The sequence below is a fragment of the Petaurus breviceps genome, unplaced genomic scaffold (assembly GCF_028583685.1).
Source record: "Petaurus breviceps papuanus isolate PSGF00001 unplaced genomic scaffold, PetGlider_PUasm1.0 555, whole genome shotgun sequence".
Taxonomy (NCBI): Eukaryota; Metazoa; Chordata; class Mammalia; order Diprotodontia; family Petauridae; genus Petaurus; species Petaurus breviceps.
In genome coordinates, this window is record NW_027186373.1 from 568,404 (window position 1) to 585,179 (window position 16,776).

General features: G+C 39.2%; 1 pseudogene; it reads left to right on the top strand.

The window, feature by feature from the left end:
- LOC138172931 (sulfotransferase 2A1-like) overlaps window positions 1–16,776 on the top strand; it is a 48,415-nt pseudogene that overhangs the window by 7,873 nt on the left and 23,766 nt on the right.

The following is a 16,776-nucleotide window of genomic DNA, read 5'->3' on the forward strand; positions in this document are numbered from 1 at the left end:
ATTCACAGCACTGAAGGTAACTATGACTATGCCAGTGCAAGTCTGAATCACAAAATATAACAGACTGTCCATATGGAAGACAGAAGCAAAACATTTTTTCATACACCAGAAAATTGAATCTCTAAATCAGAAAGCCAAATCCCAACATCAGAAAGAAAAGTCCATAATAGCAACAAAGAAGTTAACATACTATAACACAGCAGTGAACCACATCATCCTTTAACCTTCCCACAAACACTCACAAGCCTAGTTGTCTATTTGCTTGCATGCATCCTCTCTCTCCTTCCATGCTCTCTGCTCTGACTCCCAGCTTCCTGTGGGCTCTGCTCATCCCTTCAGCAAACTACTCCCACCAAAGGTTTCTGTGATTACATTCTTGAATCCACAGACAGAGGGCATAGCTGTTCCTTGTGCATATGCTATGCTATAGATTTCGATTCCCCCACCCCAGAAATGCTCCATACTGCCCTTCTTCCATGGCTTTGTTTATGATGTCCTTGAAGTCAAAAAATACCCTCTCCTTCCTTCCTTTCTTGTGAATTTCCTTCCAATCTTTATGGCAAATCTCTGTCTTATCCTTCCTGTCCTCTCTCCGATGAAACTTACACATACTAGGTTCCATATTTTTGCATCTCTCATGAACATTTCCATGCAGGTCAAATTACTGGGTAAGTTATAGGGAAACTCATGCCATGGCGTACTCCAAGCCATGATTGTGAAGAGCAAAGAATCAGGGACCCCATACTGATTTCTTCTCATTCTAACCTTGGTACAACTCTGAAACCCTAGCGTTTGCACTACTGGGATTAAAATTGGCCCACCTGAAATGAAAGAGACTAAGGCAGAGCTCTGGGCCAAGCAAAGGATGAAGGGTCCCCTCCAATGAAGTAGAACCCTGATCTTCCTCATGATCTGAGATGCCCCCTTCTTTTAGGGTCTTATTTTTATGAGGCTTGATACCAGATTTCATACCAGAAATCTCTAAAGAGGCTATGCAAGGTACATAATTTTATACATTGATAAATGATGCTTTAAGGGCCAAGAATGTTGCATCAGGTTCAAATTGTATGTCAACAGGAGGGGGGGGAAGTCTCAGATTGAGGATAGCATGGGATATCTGCACTTGTTATAAGATGGTCACCTGCTCATGTTGGACAAGAGAGAATGATTCAGAAGTATGAAGTGATTTGGAGGACTTTCCATGCAGTTGAGTCACTTTTACCAAATTGTTCTTACTTTCCATGCAGTTGTCACCTCTACCAGATTGTTCTTACTTTCCATGCAGTTGAGTCACCTCTACCAAATTGTTCTTGATCACCATGACAAGGAAAAACAAGGCAGAGAGGGCCCCTAGTTAGCGTTATGTAATTAAGCAAGTAACTCACAGTCCTGGCATGTAATGTACAGATTTATAATCACCACCCCTGTGGAATCATAGAAAACTGATTAATACTGAGTGGGAGAGAAAAGAGGTCCAGATGGATAATTTCTCACATCACTGATTCTGTTCCCCATCTCTCTCTCTCCTCACCTCTGCCTCTTAGATTCCCTGGATTCCTGCAAGATTAAGCTGAAATGCCTTCCTGGAAGCCGCCATTTGCCAGTGCCTTCCTATCTGAGACTGTATTTCCTCTGTTCCCTATGACTCTCATATGAACTGAATTATTTATGTGTTGCCTTTCACCTTAGACTGCAAGCTTCAACAGGGAAGAGACTGTTTTTGCCTTCTTTTGAATCCTTTGTCATTCAGCACAGTTCCCTGCATCCAGTAAATGTCCAAGAAATTCTTATTGAATGACAGGACACTCTTTAGTGTAGTCATTCAACCACCCAGGCAAATTTGAGCTTCATGTCAGGACTTCTAGACAAGTAGCCCTGTCTCAAGTAGAGCTGGACAGTCTTTCCTTCTTCCCTCCCTGGAAGTCTTTTATTGGCTTATTCCAGGATGGGCAGGACTGATACTTGTGAGAACTCCTCACCAGAGATCTACCTCTGAGGATCTGTGATTCTGTGAATGAAATTTTCATTGGATCCTTTAATTCTTTTTATTCCATGCAGGAACCCATTGGATGATAGATATTCTCAGCCTGATCTTCTCAAAAGGGGACCACACTTGTGTCAAGTCTGTCCCTTTCTGGAAATTATCTCCCTGGATAGAAGTGAAAGAATTCATTGATATCATCAAGGATCAGGCAGATGCATGACTTCTCACTTCCCATCTCCAAATCCAGCTCTTTCCTAAGGCCTATTTCACCAGTAAGGCCAAGATGAGCACACAAGGCCCCTGAAACCGAGTGAAAGAAACTTATCTAGAAGTTGGAGGGAGGATGGGCTGGGGAGAAGTTGGAACTGCACTCCTGGTTTATATTCCATTGTAATTCAGGGAAGGGAGGATGCACATGGAGGAATCTCTCTGCTCCCTATCCTCTGCACATCGCCCTTATCATCTCCCTAATGGTCAACTCTGATCCTATGTTATGGTAACAGAATTTGAAGATGTGTGATTAAGGATCAATTTTGCCTAATTTGGATCGAATTCGCTCCCACAAAATGACACGTGTTCACCAAAACTGATAATTAAAAGGAGTTTATTATAGGAAAAAAGAATGGTAAAGAACATTTTTACATATGCAATATAGGCAACACAGCAATGCTAATAAGCTTGGTAAGATTAAAAGTATTACTATAAGCATAGGAGAAAATGAAAGAGAAAACATCAAGAATCGGGGGAACACCACCTCTTCACTTTTTCACAGTGTCTGGGGAATCCTGGGTTTCAGCCTATGAGTCCCCACTGGGGGGTCCCAGGCAGAGCGTCCTCTCCATGGGTGAGATTCCAAATTGAGTTTCTCACTAACCAACTTTTAAGGAGTTTAGACAAAGAAGGCTTTGTGCCAGTGAGTTGGAAAAGAGACAGTAAAATCAGAAGAAAAAGATAAGGACTCAAGGATTGCTGACTGAATATAGGATAAGCAGCGGAAGCAAGCTAAATCAGCAAGGACGTGAAAATGTCTGGTAGACATTCCAGTATCTGCAGCCAAGGTCTTTACTTACCAAATAAACTCTGGGTGGATAGCCAGTCCTCCCAAAGTTTAAAAGAATCCAGGAATGGCTAGTTCCTGGGGTCTACAAGCACACACAGATAGTGGGGTCATGCCATGGAAGGGTCATAAAGGAAAAATTTATAGGCCATGGACAATATCATTATAAGGGGTAAAAATTAACCCTTCAGAAGATCTTCCTTGCTCCTTAATAGACCAAATGTAATTACATGGAGCCCACAGGGAGAGGAACTTGTTGAAAGGGTTGAACAGGAAGGATGGAGCAGGAAGGAGCAGGAGAGGGAGCCAGAACTGCTGGGATCAGGCAGTGTGGATGCTGGGCAACTAGTATGAGTGAGAGGGGGGCATTTTTGCTTAACGGAAACTATATGGTTTTGAAGGATTGATGGAGGTAAGTCTTGGGAATGTCTGCGTTTGCTACATTGATCATGTGTAGTGACTTCTTGGTTGCTAGGATGAACTTGGTTTTCTGGTTTGGGAATTTGGCTTCCTGGTATTTGAAGAAATGTTTTGGTCATGTCCTCCAGGTGGAGAGCCTGTTACATTTTGTGATTCACAACTATACCAGCATATTCATAGCCACCGTGGGTTTTGTGAATATTGCATTGGCATTATATTTGGTGACAAGGATGGGATCACAAAATATCAGATCTTTATTTGGAGGCAGGAGGACTTTAGAGTGAGAAATAGATATCCAAGGAAGAGCGGATTTACCTTGTTACTTTGTACCAAGAGAATTGTTTAAAACACAGGGCTCTGTAAAAACTGGGAACTGAGGCTATGGAAGGGAGAACCCAGAGATTTTAAAAGTTGCTTGCAAGGAATACCAATAGAACTAGGAAAAGAACTGACAGGCATATGTAGGAGAGACTGGGCCTTGCTAACAAGTTATTGTTTTATGTGTAAAAGTAGAAATGAGCTGCTGAAGGAGAAATGTCAAATAGAAAGGTGGTTGGCTGGTTTGCATGAGAATTTTTCTTTGCTATGGCATATGGGCTCTCTTTTAGAAGCAAAAGATGGAGGATTTCAGGTAGTGGAAGAACAAGCTACTGTTCATTTAGCTAAAAAGAAGTGAAAACTAACAGATGGAATGTGCATGCAGCTTTTGTGCAAGCTGGGCATAGTTTCCCTGAACAACTGCCAGGAGAAAGTGTTGGAGGAGAATGAAACCAAGTTAGATGAGGAGTCTTCTACTGCAGAAGTTTTCCCCAAACTAAGAAGAAAAGAGGAGAGCCGCCTGGGCCAAACAGAGCTCAGGGAGATAATTGAGGATTTCACTCAACAAGAGGTTATTGCTATATTATCTCAATTTAATCAAAGAATGGCAGCGTCTTTAGTGACTTGGATGGTGAGGATCAGTGATGAAGGCACTGCAGCAGTAACACTAGATAGTGTGGATTGCTTGAAATTCATAGGCATTAGTGAGAATCCTTTTGTACACCAAGATTTTGGGGATTACCATTTGCAAGGAGGTAACAATACAAGTAATCTGTTAGTTTTAGCTGCAGAGGGATTCAATAAGCAATATCCTACTGACTCTATGTGGCCTGGTGGAGACAGACCCTGGTACTTTAGAGATATATGAGAAAGCTAGAGGAGGTAATGAAAACTGCTATTATGATTGGAGATGCACATGCATATGACCACATCCCCTTAGCAGCTCCTCATAGACATCTCATAGTGAAGACGGCTCCTCTGCCTTACAATCCCCTAATTCTGACTCTACTAACTGGGGAAATAGGGCACCCACTTCTGGAGGTGCTGGATAAGATTTCACAGTGAAGTGACTTAGGGAAATCGGGAAAAATAAATATCCTTGAGAGAGAAGAGTAAATAATTGGGGGAATCAAAGTCAGAATAGATTGCCAAGAAAAGAATTGTTTACTGCTGTATTGAAAACAGGAATAGATTTTTGAATAATAGATGTTATTCCCAGTAAACAGTTACATAAGATGTACCATGAAAAGGTACTTAATGTTAGACTGAAAAGGGGAAGAGGAATGACCCCTACAGATACACCTGAACCAGTGTATCCAGGTTTGCCACACCTTCAGGGAGAATAGGAAGCAGGACACGTCCCAGCACAGATTGAAGAAATACACAGACAAGATTACAGACTCATTGTATGTCAATTTTCCCAGCACATGGCTTAGACTCGGTTTTGCTGGGCAGGTGATTCTTGGCTTTAACTCTAGCTACTTTGACCTTTGGAGCATCATATTCCAAGCCCCCTATCTCAAAATGTAAGAACTGCCAAATCTTGTGTTATTCTGTTTGTGGTTACCCAATACTGGAGTTTTTTCTTCCTTGGATGCTTGCAATATTTCCTCCTTGATTTGGGAATTCTGGAATTTGGCTAAAATTGTGCTGGCAGTTTTCCTTTTTGTATGTCTTTCAGGAGGTGATCAGTGGATACTTTCTAGTTCTATTTTACCCTCTGGTTTTAGAATATCAGGGAAATTTTCCTTGATAAATTCTTAAAAGGTGATATCAAGACTCTTTTTGATCATGGCTTTCAGTTCATCCATAATTTTTAAATTATCTTAAAAATGTTTTTATTAATTTGTTTGTTTCCTTTTAGTTTACGGGATTCAATTCCACAATTCCTTGAGTTTCACATTTTGTTCCCCTCCCTCGCACCCCCCCCCCATGGCAGCTTATAGTCAAGTACAGGATCTGTAAATACTTTCACATTATACATTAGTCAGGTTATAAGGACAGATTGTACCAGCTGGAATGAAAAATGGTAAAGAGGACATAAAACCAAAAAGAGAAGGAAAAAAATCAGGTATTTTGCTTCCACCTGGATATAAACTTAGTTCTTTCTCTGGATGCACATATTTCTCTCCATCATGAGTCTTTTGGGATTGACTTATATCACTGCATTGCTGAGAAGAGTCCAGTCTATCAAAGTTGGTCATCACACATACGTTGTGTGTGTAATTGTGTACAAATTTCTCCTGGTTCTACTCTTCTCACTCAGCATCAGTTCGTATGAGCCTCTCCAGGTAAATATGAAGACTGCCTGCTCCTCGTTTCTTATAGCACAGTAGTATTCTAATACATGCATATACCACAACTTGTTCAGCCATTCCCCAATTGATGGGCACCCCCTTAATATCCAATTCTTTGCCACCACAAAAAGAGCTGTTATAAATATTTTTGTACATATGGGTCTTCTTCACACTTCTATGATCTCTTTGAGATACAACTCTAGAAGTGGTGTTGCTGGGTCATGGGTATGAAATTATTTATAGCCCTTTGGGCATAATTCCAGATTGCTCTCCAGAAAGGCTGGATCAGTTCACAACTCCACCAGCAATGCATTAGTGTTCCAATTTGCCCACATCCTCTCCAGCATTTGTCATTTTCCTGTTTTGTCATTTTAGCCAATCTGACTGGTGAGATGTGGTACCTCAGAGTTGTTTTGATTTGCATTTCTCTAATCAATAGTGAATTAGAGGATTTCTTCATGTGCTTATAGATAGCTTTAATTTCTTTCTCTGAAAACTGCCTGTTCATATCCTTTGACCATTTATCAATTGTGGAATGACTTGTATTCTTACAAATTTGACTCAATTCTCTGTATATTTTAGAAATGAGTCCTTTGTCAGAGACATAGGTTGTAAAGATTCTTTCCCAATTTCCCACCTCCCTCTTAATCTTGGTTACATTGGCTTTGTTTGTACAAAAACTTTTCAATTTCATGTAGTCAAAATTATCCATTTTACATTTTATAATGTTCTCTAATTCTTGTTTAGTCATAAAGTCTTTCCTTCTCCACAAGTCTGATAGGTAAACTATTCCTTGTTTTAGGAGACTGCTTACAGTATCAACCTTTATACCTAGATCATGCACCCATTTAGACTTGATTTTGGTATATGGTGTTAGATAATGGTCTATGACCATTTTCTGCCATGCTATATTCCAGTTTTCCCAGCAGTTTTTGTCAAATAGTGAGTTCTTATCCCAAAAACCAGGGTCTGGAGGTTTATCAAACAATAGATTAAATTATCTTTCCTAATAAATTATCTAATTTTTCTCCATCAGTTGTTGTTCCAACAATATGTTTCATATTGTCTTTTATTTTTGTCATTCTTCTGATTCTGCTTTATAATATCTGTATTTCTCATGGAGTCATTAGCTTCCACCTGCTAAATTCTAATTTTTAAGGAATTATTTTCTTCAGTGAGCTTTTGGACTTCCTTTCCCATTTTTCTGATTTTGCTTTTTAAAGCATTCTTCTTCCCATTCACTTTCAGTGCCTCTTTTGGCATTTGGGCTAGTCTATTTTTTTTCAGGAATTATTTTCTTCTTTATTCTTCTGTGCTTCCTTCAGCAAGCTCTTGACTTGTATTTCATTATTTTCTTGCATCACTTTCACTTACTTTTCCCAATTTTTCCTCTACTTCTCTTACCTGGTTTTCAAAATCCTTTTTGAGCTCTTCTACAGCCTGACATGAATTCATATTTTTTGTGTAGGCTTTGGATATAAAAGCTTTAACTTTGTATGTAGGAGCTTTGACTTTGTCTTCTTCTGTGTGCATGTTTTGAAACTCAGGCAAAGGTTAACTGACTTGCTTAGGGACACACAGATAGAATTTGAGACAGGATATTTACTCAAGTCTTTCCAGATTAGCACAGTACCTGGATCACAGTAGGCACTTAAAAATGTTTATTAATTGATTGCCTGTTAGTCTAGCCACTCTATTCATTGGGATGCCTAGCTGCCTCTTTCTTCCATGGGTGTGATCAGTGCTGACTTAGCCAATTAAAATCTTGGTGTGAGACCCTGGCCACTAGGAAGGTACCTTGTCCCTGCCCCTCATCAATTGTATTTCAGTGACCCTTGATTGTGTCAGCATGGTGGAACACAGTCAGTCATACAGGGATGCATCAGTAAATCATCTATACTGGTGACCAAAGAAGGAAGCAAAATGATGGAGCCGGCAGGGTATCAGAAGAAGAGGAGATGCTGGATGGTGGGATGATAGAGCCAAGGTCATCGGGATATGTGTGGGGACACCTGGGGAGCTAATGTGCCAGCAGTCATAGCAAGGAAAGAATAGGGCTGTTGACTTTTAGCATTGAAGATTCATTCAGCTTAGGGTTGATCCTTTGTTAAGATACTGATGGCACACTGTAAAGGGCCAGTACTGAGTCAGTCCAGTCATGGGTAGAGTCTGGTTCAGGAGCTCCCTAGGCCCTGCTCCTCATCATGGCTCGTTGTTGCTCAGGGTGATTGGGTCACCATCTTTCCTTGATTAGCAAGGGAACAGGGAATGATTACAGAGAAGTGATTACCCAGAAGTCATCTCACATTCACACAATGGAATAAAGTAGCAGGAGGTAGAATACCAGATGTAATCACTTTTGCTATTAGTATATAAACCCTTACCCTCAGATAAATAAATGGACTTCCCAGACAGCTTCCTGCCTGGTGTGTCTCATCATTCCCACACTCTCACTTTCAGACTGATTTGTTTATTTATTTTTAGTTTTCAACCTTCATTTTCACAAGATTTTGAGTAAAAAATTTGAGTAAAAAACTCCCCATATTTCCCCTACTCCTGCCCCAAAACAATGAGACTATGGGATACCCCTTCCCCAGATCTGCTGTCTCTTATATGCTCCCCCTTACCCCCTCTAACTTTCTAGTAGGGCAAGATGGATTTCTGTACCCCAGTGCCTGTATATCTTATTTCCCCATTGCATGTTAAAAAAAAAACAATTTTTTTATTATTTGTTTTTAAAAGTTTGAGTTCCAAATTTTTTCACTTCTTCCCTCTTCAACTACCCCCACTGGGAAGATTAAGCAACTCAATATAGGTTGTACATGTGCAGTTAAGCAAAACGTTTCCATAGTAGTTATATTGTGAAAGATTAACTGTATTTCCCTCCATCCTATCCCACCCCTCACTTGTTCTATTTTCTACTTTGACCCTATCCCTTTTCAAAAGTGTTTGCTTCTAATTACTCTCTCCCCCAATCTGCCCTCCCTTCTATCATTCCCCCTCTTATACCCTACCCCTCTACTTTCCTTTAGGGAAAAATACCCAATTGAGTGTGTATGTTATTCCCTCTTTAAGCCAAATTCAATGAGAGTAAGGTTGACCCATTCCATTTAACCTTCTTGTAACAATTTTCTCTTGCCTCTTTTATATGAGATAATTTACCCTCTTCTATCTCTCCCTTTTTCCTTCTCTCATTATATTCCTCTCTCACCTCTTAATTTTATTTTTTAGATATCATCCCTTCATATTCAACTTATCCTATGCCCTCTGTCTATGTATATATGTACACACATATGCACACATATGTATTTATACACACATACACCATCCTATACATACATACATACACACACAACTCTACCATACATATGTGTATATTCAGAGGAATAAGAGGGTAATGGGAGAAGATACGGTAAGAGGTATAGGGTAAAAAGAGAGGCAGAGAAGGAAACAGTAAATAAAACTAATCTGACAAAAACCAATATCTTTCACCATTCACCAAGTTGAGGTCAAAATGGATGCATGACTTTTACAGAGATTTTTCAAAAAAGTAGTACACAGAACATATCACTTATCAGACTTATGGGTAGGCAAAAATTTAGCGATAAACAAAAGATAGGGAGAAAAGTTAGGTATAAAGTGGATAATTTCAATTACATTAAATTAAAACAATTTTCTACAAATGAAACAAGGGCAGCCAAGCTCAGAAGGAGAACTGAAAATTGGGGGGAAATTTCTCGATATTTTCTCAGATATCTCACATACTATATCTGTTATCTCAAATGATGTAAAGTCATTCACAGCAGCTTTCCTAAGAACTGCTGCTGTGAATAACTTTAGTATTTATTCAGCAATAGTGTGAAGCATAATATTCACATCACAAAGCTTCTTTCTCTCAGTTCTGCTCCCTCCTGTTCCACCCTTTTTGGAAGCTCCTCTCACGGTGGGCATCTGTGTGATTACATTTAACCTATTAAAGGGGCAGGGGAGATCTTCAATTTTCCTTAGGCCTATTAAGGGCAGGGAAAATTTTCAAACTACCCCAAACCTCTTAAGGTCAGTACAATGTATATTCTTTCCAATCAAAAACTCTTGATATAATCAAAAGTGAGGCTCAAAGGTGAAGAGTTTACCCATAAAGAGGGTTAGGGTTGCTCTGGAGAGTCCAAAATACCAACACACCAGGTCCTGCTGGATGAATTCAACTCAAGTCTTCTCTCAGCCAAAGAAAAGTAAAGTTTATTACAAGTTCACTTGTATTAGACAAAGAGTTAAGTCTGTGTTAGGTCATTCTATGGCACTCTCACAAACATGGAGACAAGATGGGGTATTATATATAGAAGGCTGTGGGAGGAATCTAGGGGTGGTCTAGAGGAGGAGTTTGGGGAGGGTCTTCAGGAGAAGTCAGATGAGATCAATGAGTGATTAAGGGTGGGAAGTTGCTGGAGGCTACCTGGAGACTACAGACAATGGTGGGCTAGGCTAGTTCAAGGGTGGATTGATATTTTGATAGGCTCAAGAGTGGGAAGTCTAGTAACAGAGGTTTGGGCCCAGCCACAATGTAAGGCTTATGGCCTCAGTCAAATGGCTCATGCAAATGGGACAACTTAATCAGAGTCCAAGGGGGATTCTTGTACCTCAAGGACTCAAGGAGCGGTCAAGGGGCTCCCAGAACCCATACATCTTCAAAAGGCACTTGATTAGCTAAACCACAATCCAGAAAAACAGTAAAAATATCCTATTATGGTTACCATTACAAACAGCTAAAGAACTTTGTCAAATCTTTAAGAATACGAATCATTCCCCAAATGATAAATGGTCAAAGGTTATAAGAGACCAATTTCCCAATGAAGAAATAAAAACAATTTATAGTCATATGAAAAAGTGTTGTAATCATTATTGACTAGTGAAATGGAAATTCAAACAACCTTGATATGTCATTTTATATCTACCACAGTGGCTAAAATGAAAGAAGGGGAAAGTGACAAATGTTAGAGGGGATGTGGAAAAATTGGGACTTTGATTCATTGTTGGTGGGATTGTGAACTGATCCACCATTTTGAAGAGCAATTTGGAATTATGGCCAAAGAGTTATTAATTAGCCTATACCCTTTAACCGAGCAATACCTCTACTCAGTGTATTTCCAAAGATAATTAGGGAAAAAAGGAAAAGGACCTCTATGTTCTAAAGTGTTAATAGTACCATTTCTGTGCTGTCTAAGAGTTGGCAACTGAAACAATACTGTGGTATATGATTATAACGGAATATTATCTAGCTATAAGAAATGATAAGCTGGTGGAGCCAAGTTGGCCAGTGTAGAAGCAGGAAAACTCTGTGTGCTCCCCCTATAACCACCCGAAATACCTATAAAAATGCCTATAAATAAATCTTAGGGCTACAGAACCTGAAACATGACAGAGAGACACAAATCTCCCACTTAAGGCAGCCAGGCAGGCCGACAGGAAGGGTCCCTCTAAAAAGCTGAGAGCCCAGTCCAACCCTGGGTGAGCCTGAGGTTTTAGCCCCAGGTGGCCCTGACCAGTGACTGCAGCAGACTTCAGGGAGAGGATCACAAGCAGCAGTGGTGGTTTCAAGAATTATCAAGCCATAAATGCCAAAGAAAAAGGGAGAGGTCAGTGTAAAACTCTGCTAGAATGGGGAGGTGGAGGACGGAGGAGAAAGTCCAGCCCCTGGCCCCTGGAGCTAGAAGTGGATGGGGTGTGGCAGCCCTGCAGCTGCCTCCACGTTGCTGCTTCAGAATTCCTGGCCTGCAGATCGTGGGAGCGGGTTAAACAACCATTCAGAGGGTATTGGTTCTTTTACCTGCCTAGATCTGGATCCAGGTCTTGGGTGCTGGTCCTGAGGTGTGTGACCAGTGAGCCAGAGTTTGTGGGGGCTGCAGAGATGGTGCCCTCCTAATAGCTCTGGCAGGTGTGAAAACTTCACCAATTTGGGACAGAGCTCTGCCCTCTGGAAGCAGAGTTCTACTGAGGCAAAGAGCTCAAAAGTCAAGTAATTGAGTGGCAACATGAGCAAGCGAAGGAAGCAAAGCAAGCACAGCAATCCAACTTTAGATTCCTAAAAAAAAAAGGATCAAAGCATGGAACAGGAGGAAGACAATGAAGTCAGAACTCCTTCACTAAAATCTTCCAAGAAAAATATGAACTGGTTACATGCCATGGAGGAGCTCAATAAGGATTTTGAAAATCAAATAATAGAAGTGGAGGAAAAATTGGGAAGAGAAATGAGAACGATGCAAGAAAACCACGAAAAGAGAGTCAACAACCTGACTGAAGAAAATAACACCTTAAAAATAGATTAACTCAAATGGCAAAAGAGGCCAAAAAAGCTAGTGAGAAGAATAGCTTAAAAAGCTAAATTTGCCAGATGGAAAAAGAATTTCAAAAGCTTATTGAAGAGAATAATTCTTTCAGAATTAGATTGGAGCAAATGGAAGCAAATGACTATGAGAAATCAAGATACTATTAAACAGATCCAAACAAATGAAAAAATAGGAGGCAATGTGAAATACCTAATTGGAAAAACCACTGACCTGGAAAATAGATCCAGGAGAGGTAATTTAAAAATTATTGGACTGCCTGAAAGCCATGACCAAAGTAAGAACCTACAAATCACCCTTCAAGAAATTCTCAAGGAAAATTGCTCTGATGTTTTAGAACCAGAGGGCAAAATAGAAATTGAAAGTATTCACCATTCACCTCTTGAAAAAGATCTGAAAAAGAATACTTTTAGGAATATTATAGCCAGGTTCTGGAGTTCCCAGATCAAGAAGAAAAAATTACAAGCAGCCAAGATGAAACAATTTGAATATTGTGGAAACACAATCAGGATAACACAGGATCTGGCAGCTTCTACACTGAAGGATCAAAGAGCTAGGACTAAAACCAAGAATCACCTACCCAGAAAAACTAAGCCTAATGTTTCAGGAGAAAATATGGTCATTCAATGAAACAGAGGACTTTCAAGCATTCTTGATGAAAAACCCAGAGTTGAACAGAAAATTTGACATTGAAGTACAAGAAACAAGAAAAGTATGAGAAGGTAAACAGGGAAAAGAAATCATAAGGAATTTATCAAACTATTTATATTTCTACATGGAAAATTGAAACTTATGAAACTTTCCTCAATATGAGAATAGTTCAAAGGAATATAAATGTATACATTTGTCTATATAGGAGGGTATGTGGGCATATAAATACATATGTGATGTGTGTATGTATGTGTACAGGTATACATAGACAGAGGGCACAGGATCAATTGAATAGGAAGGGATCATATTTAAAAGGCGAAATTGAGAGTTGAGTGAGCAATGTAATGAGAGGAGATGGGGAGAGACAGAATGGGGTAAATTATCTCATATAGAAGGGGCAAGGGCAAACTGTTACAATGGAGGGGAAGAACAGGAAGGCAAAAGAGAATGAGTCAATCTTACTCTAATTGAATTTGACTTAGGGAGGGAATGACATACACACTAAATAGGGTATCTTGCCCTACAGAAAAGTAGGGGGGGAAGGGAATGTGAGGGTGGATGATGGAGGGGAGGGCAGGTTGGGGGGAGGGTATTTAGACACACACACTTTTGAAAAGGGACATGGTTAAAGTAGTGAGTAGAGTAAGTGTGGGGGGGGATAGGATGGAGTGAAATATAGTCAGTCTTACACAATATCCACTATGGAAATGTTTTCCATAACTACACATGCACAACCTATATTGAATTGCTTATCTTCCCAGTAAGGGTGGGTGACGAGGGAGAAAAGGAAAGAATCTGGAATTTAAAGTTTTAAAATCAAATTTTTAAAAAATATTATCATCATTATTATTATTGTTATTATTATTTACATGCAACTGGGAAATTAGGTATAAGGTATATAGGCATTGCAGTATGGAGATCCATCTTGCCCTACTGGAAATTCAGAGGGGGTATGGGTGAGGATATAGGAGAGAGCAGAATGGGGGAGGGGATATACAGTGGGATCACTGTTTTAGGGTGGTGGGTAGGAGAAAAAGCAGGGAGAAAATTTGTAACTCAAAATCTTGTAGAAATGAATGATGTAAACTAAAAATAAACATAAAATTTAATTAAAAAAAAGAAATAGGGATTGAACTATAATTTTCCCCATGTAACATTCAGTAGAAAAGTCTGCAGGAGTCCATCCCATGAAGTATATGCTGAGTATTCTTGGCAACACTAAAGTTCACTTTTGGCTAGGTGTTGAAGAACTTTTCCTTTGTGATTACAGAGAAATTCCCTTGCTGGTCATCAACGAGGAAGAATCGACCACACAGTAGACATTAAAGTAAGCAACTTTGGAGAAAAAAAAAGACATGCTAAGCAAGGTGATTTCAGAAAAATCTGGAAAGAACATCAAAACCTTTTTTGGGGGAACTTTCCCATTCTGCTTGCTTTACTTACCTGTCTGTCTCCTGCTTTTGCTAGAGACATTTTTTAGTGACACCCAATCCTATATTCATCCTAGCCTGTTCCTGCACAGCTGACCTTTTTCAGTCTTGATGCGATTAAGCAACCCGGGTCTAAAGTCTCCTGAAAGAGTTCCAATAAAAGAGCCCCAGGGCTCTGGCAGGAGGTGTAGTGTTCTGTACAAGAGCGCGTTGGAGCTGTCGAACAGGGCTCAATATAGAGGAAGTAAGGTAAGCTGCAAGACCACCAGCTCTTAGAAAAACTATAATCTTGGGGGGAAGCAAACTATATTGAAATTCTGCTCAAGGGAAGAAGCCCTCTTAGGGCTCTCTGGCAGAGGCGTGTAGGAAGGATTTGTTCTGTAAAACTTGGACTGACTCAAAAGACCAAACTTACATGTTTAGAGGGTCACACGTGGCCCCAACACAGCAGGTTCCCTACTCCTTGTGCCAGACATCTCTGTTCAGCTTCTGCCATACTGATATCCAATGTTCTCCATGATTTTTGCCAAATAATGAATTCTTATCCTCAAATCCTAAGTATTTACATTCATCAATTATAATGATATTATATTTATTTGCTGCTGTAAATTTTTTGTCTGTTCTTTTGAACTTCCTTTCTAGTTCTTGGCTAGTACCAGATGACTTTGATAATAATTGCCTCATAAGATAAAGATCTGGCACTGCTAAATATCCTTCTTCACTTTTTCATTATTTCCTTAGATATTCTTGAACTTTCGTGCTTCCAAATGAATTTTATAATTTTTTTCTAATTTAGTGAAATACTTTTTTTTTTTTTGTAATTTAATTGGGATGACATTGAATATATGAATTGTTTTGGCTGAAGTTATCATTTTTATTATATTGGTCCTGCCTACACATAAGCAATTAACGTTTCTCCAGTAATTAAATCTGATTTTGTTGGTTATAAAGTCCTTGTGTTTGTTTTGACAGGTCTACTCCCCAGTACTTTATACTTTCCAGAAATGTTTTAAATGTTTTTTTTAAATATCTCTTCTTGCAGAGTTGTGTTTGTGACATGTAGAAATGGTGATGATTTGTGTGGATTTACTTTCTATCCTGATACTTTGCTAAAATTATTAATAGTTTCAATTAACTTTTTAGTTGTGTCTTTGGGATTTTCTAAGTGTGTCATCATATCACCTGCAAAAAGAAATAGCTTCATCATCTCATTCCTTAATCTGATTCCTTGTGTTTCCTTTTCTTCTCTTGTTGCTATTGCTAGATTTTTTAAAAATCCATGATCTATCTCATTTTGTGTTAGCCTTAAGTTAACGGTTTCTTGCATTGAGATTTGGGGAAATTCATGAATAAAGAATAAAGAAGTGCTATTAATTTGTGGGCTTGACTCCCAGAGTGTGAAGCCTTTGTACTATCAGTGGCTGGAGGAAAGAAAAACTCAAATCAATTCTTCCTTTATTAGGTACTTGATGTTACATTAAATAGTTGCAGTCAAGTCAGCCTCTCCATGACCAAACTTGGGTTTTTCTTGTCAAAGACATTGAAGTAGTTTCCTGTTTCCTTCTTGAGCACATTTTCCCAGCGGGGAGCTGAGGCAACAGGATCATGTAGCTAGCAAGAGTGTGAGGTTGGATTTGAACTTAGATCCTCCTGTCTCCAGGGACAGTGCTCTTTTTACTGAACTACCTAACTGTTGTAGAAGATATGACATATGGTAATTCATTTAACCTCTGTATACCTCAGTTTCTTTATCTGTAAAGTGTGGGTTATAATTATACCAACTTCTAAGTAGTATGAATATAATGAAAAGGTAACTAAAACACATTACAATATCATACCTGTATATGTATGTACATATGCACATTGGTGTATATGTATGTACATGTGCATATTGGTGTATATGTATGTACATATGCACATGATGTACATGTATGTACATATGCACATTGGTGTACATGTATGTACATATGCACATTGGTGTATATGTATGTACATATGCACATGATGTACATGTATGTACATGTGCACATTGGTGTACCTGTATGTACATGTGCACATTGGTGTATATGTATGTACACGTGCACATTGGTGTATATGTATGTACACGTGCATATTGGTGTATATGTATGTACACGTGCATATTGGTGTATATGTATGTACACGTGCATATGATGTATATGTATGTACACGTGCACATTGGTGTATATGTATGTACACGTGCACATTGGTGTATATGTATGTACACATGCATATTGGTGTATATGTATGTACACATGCA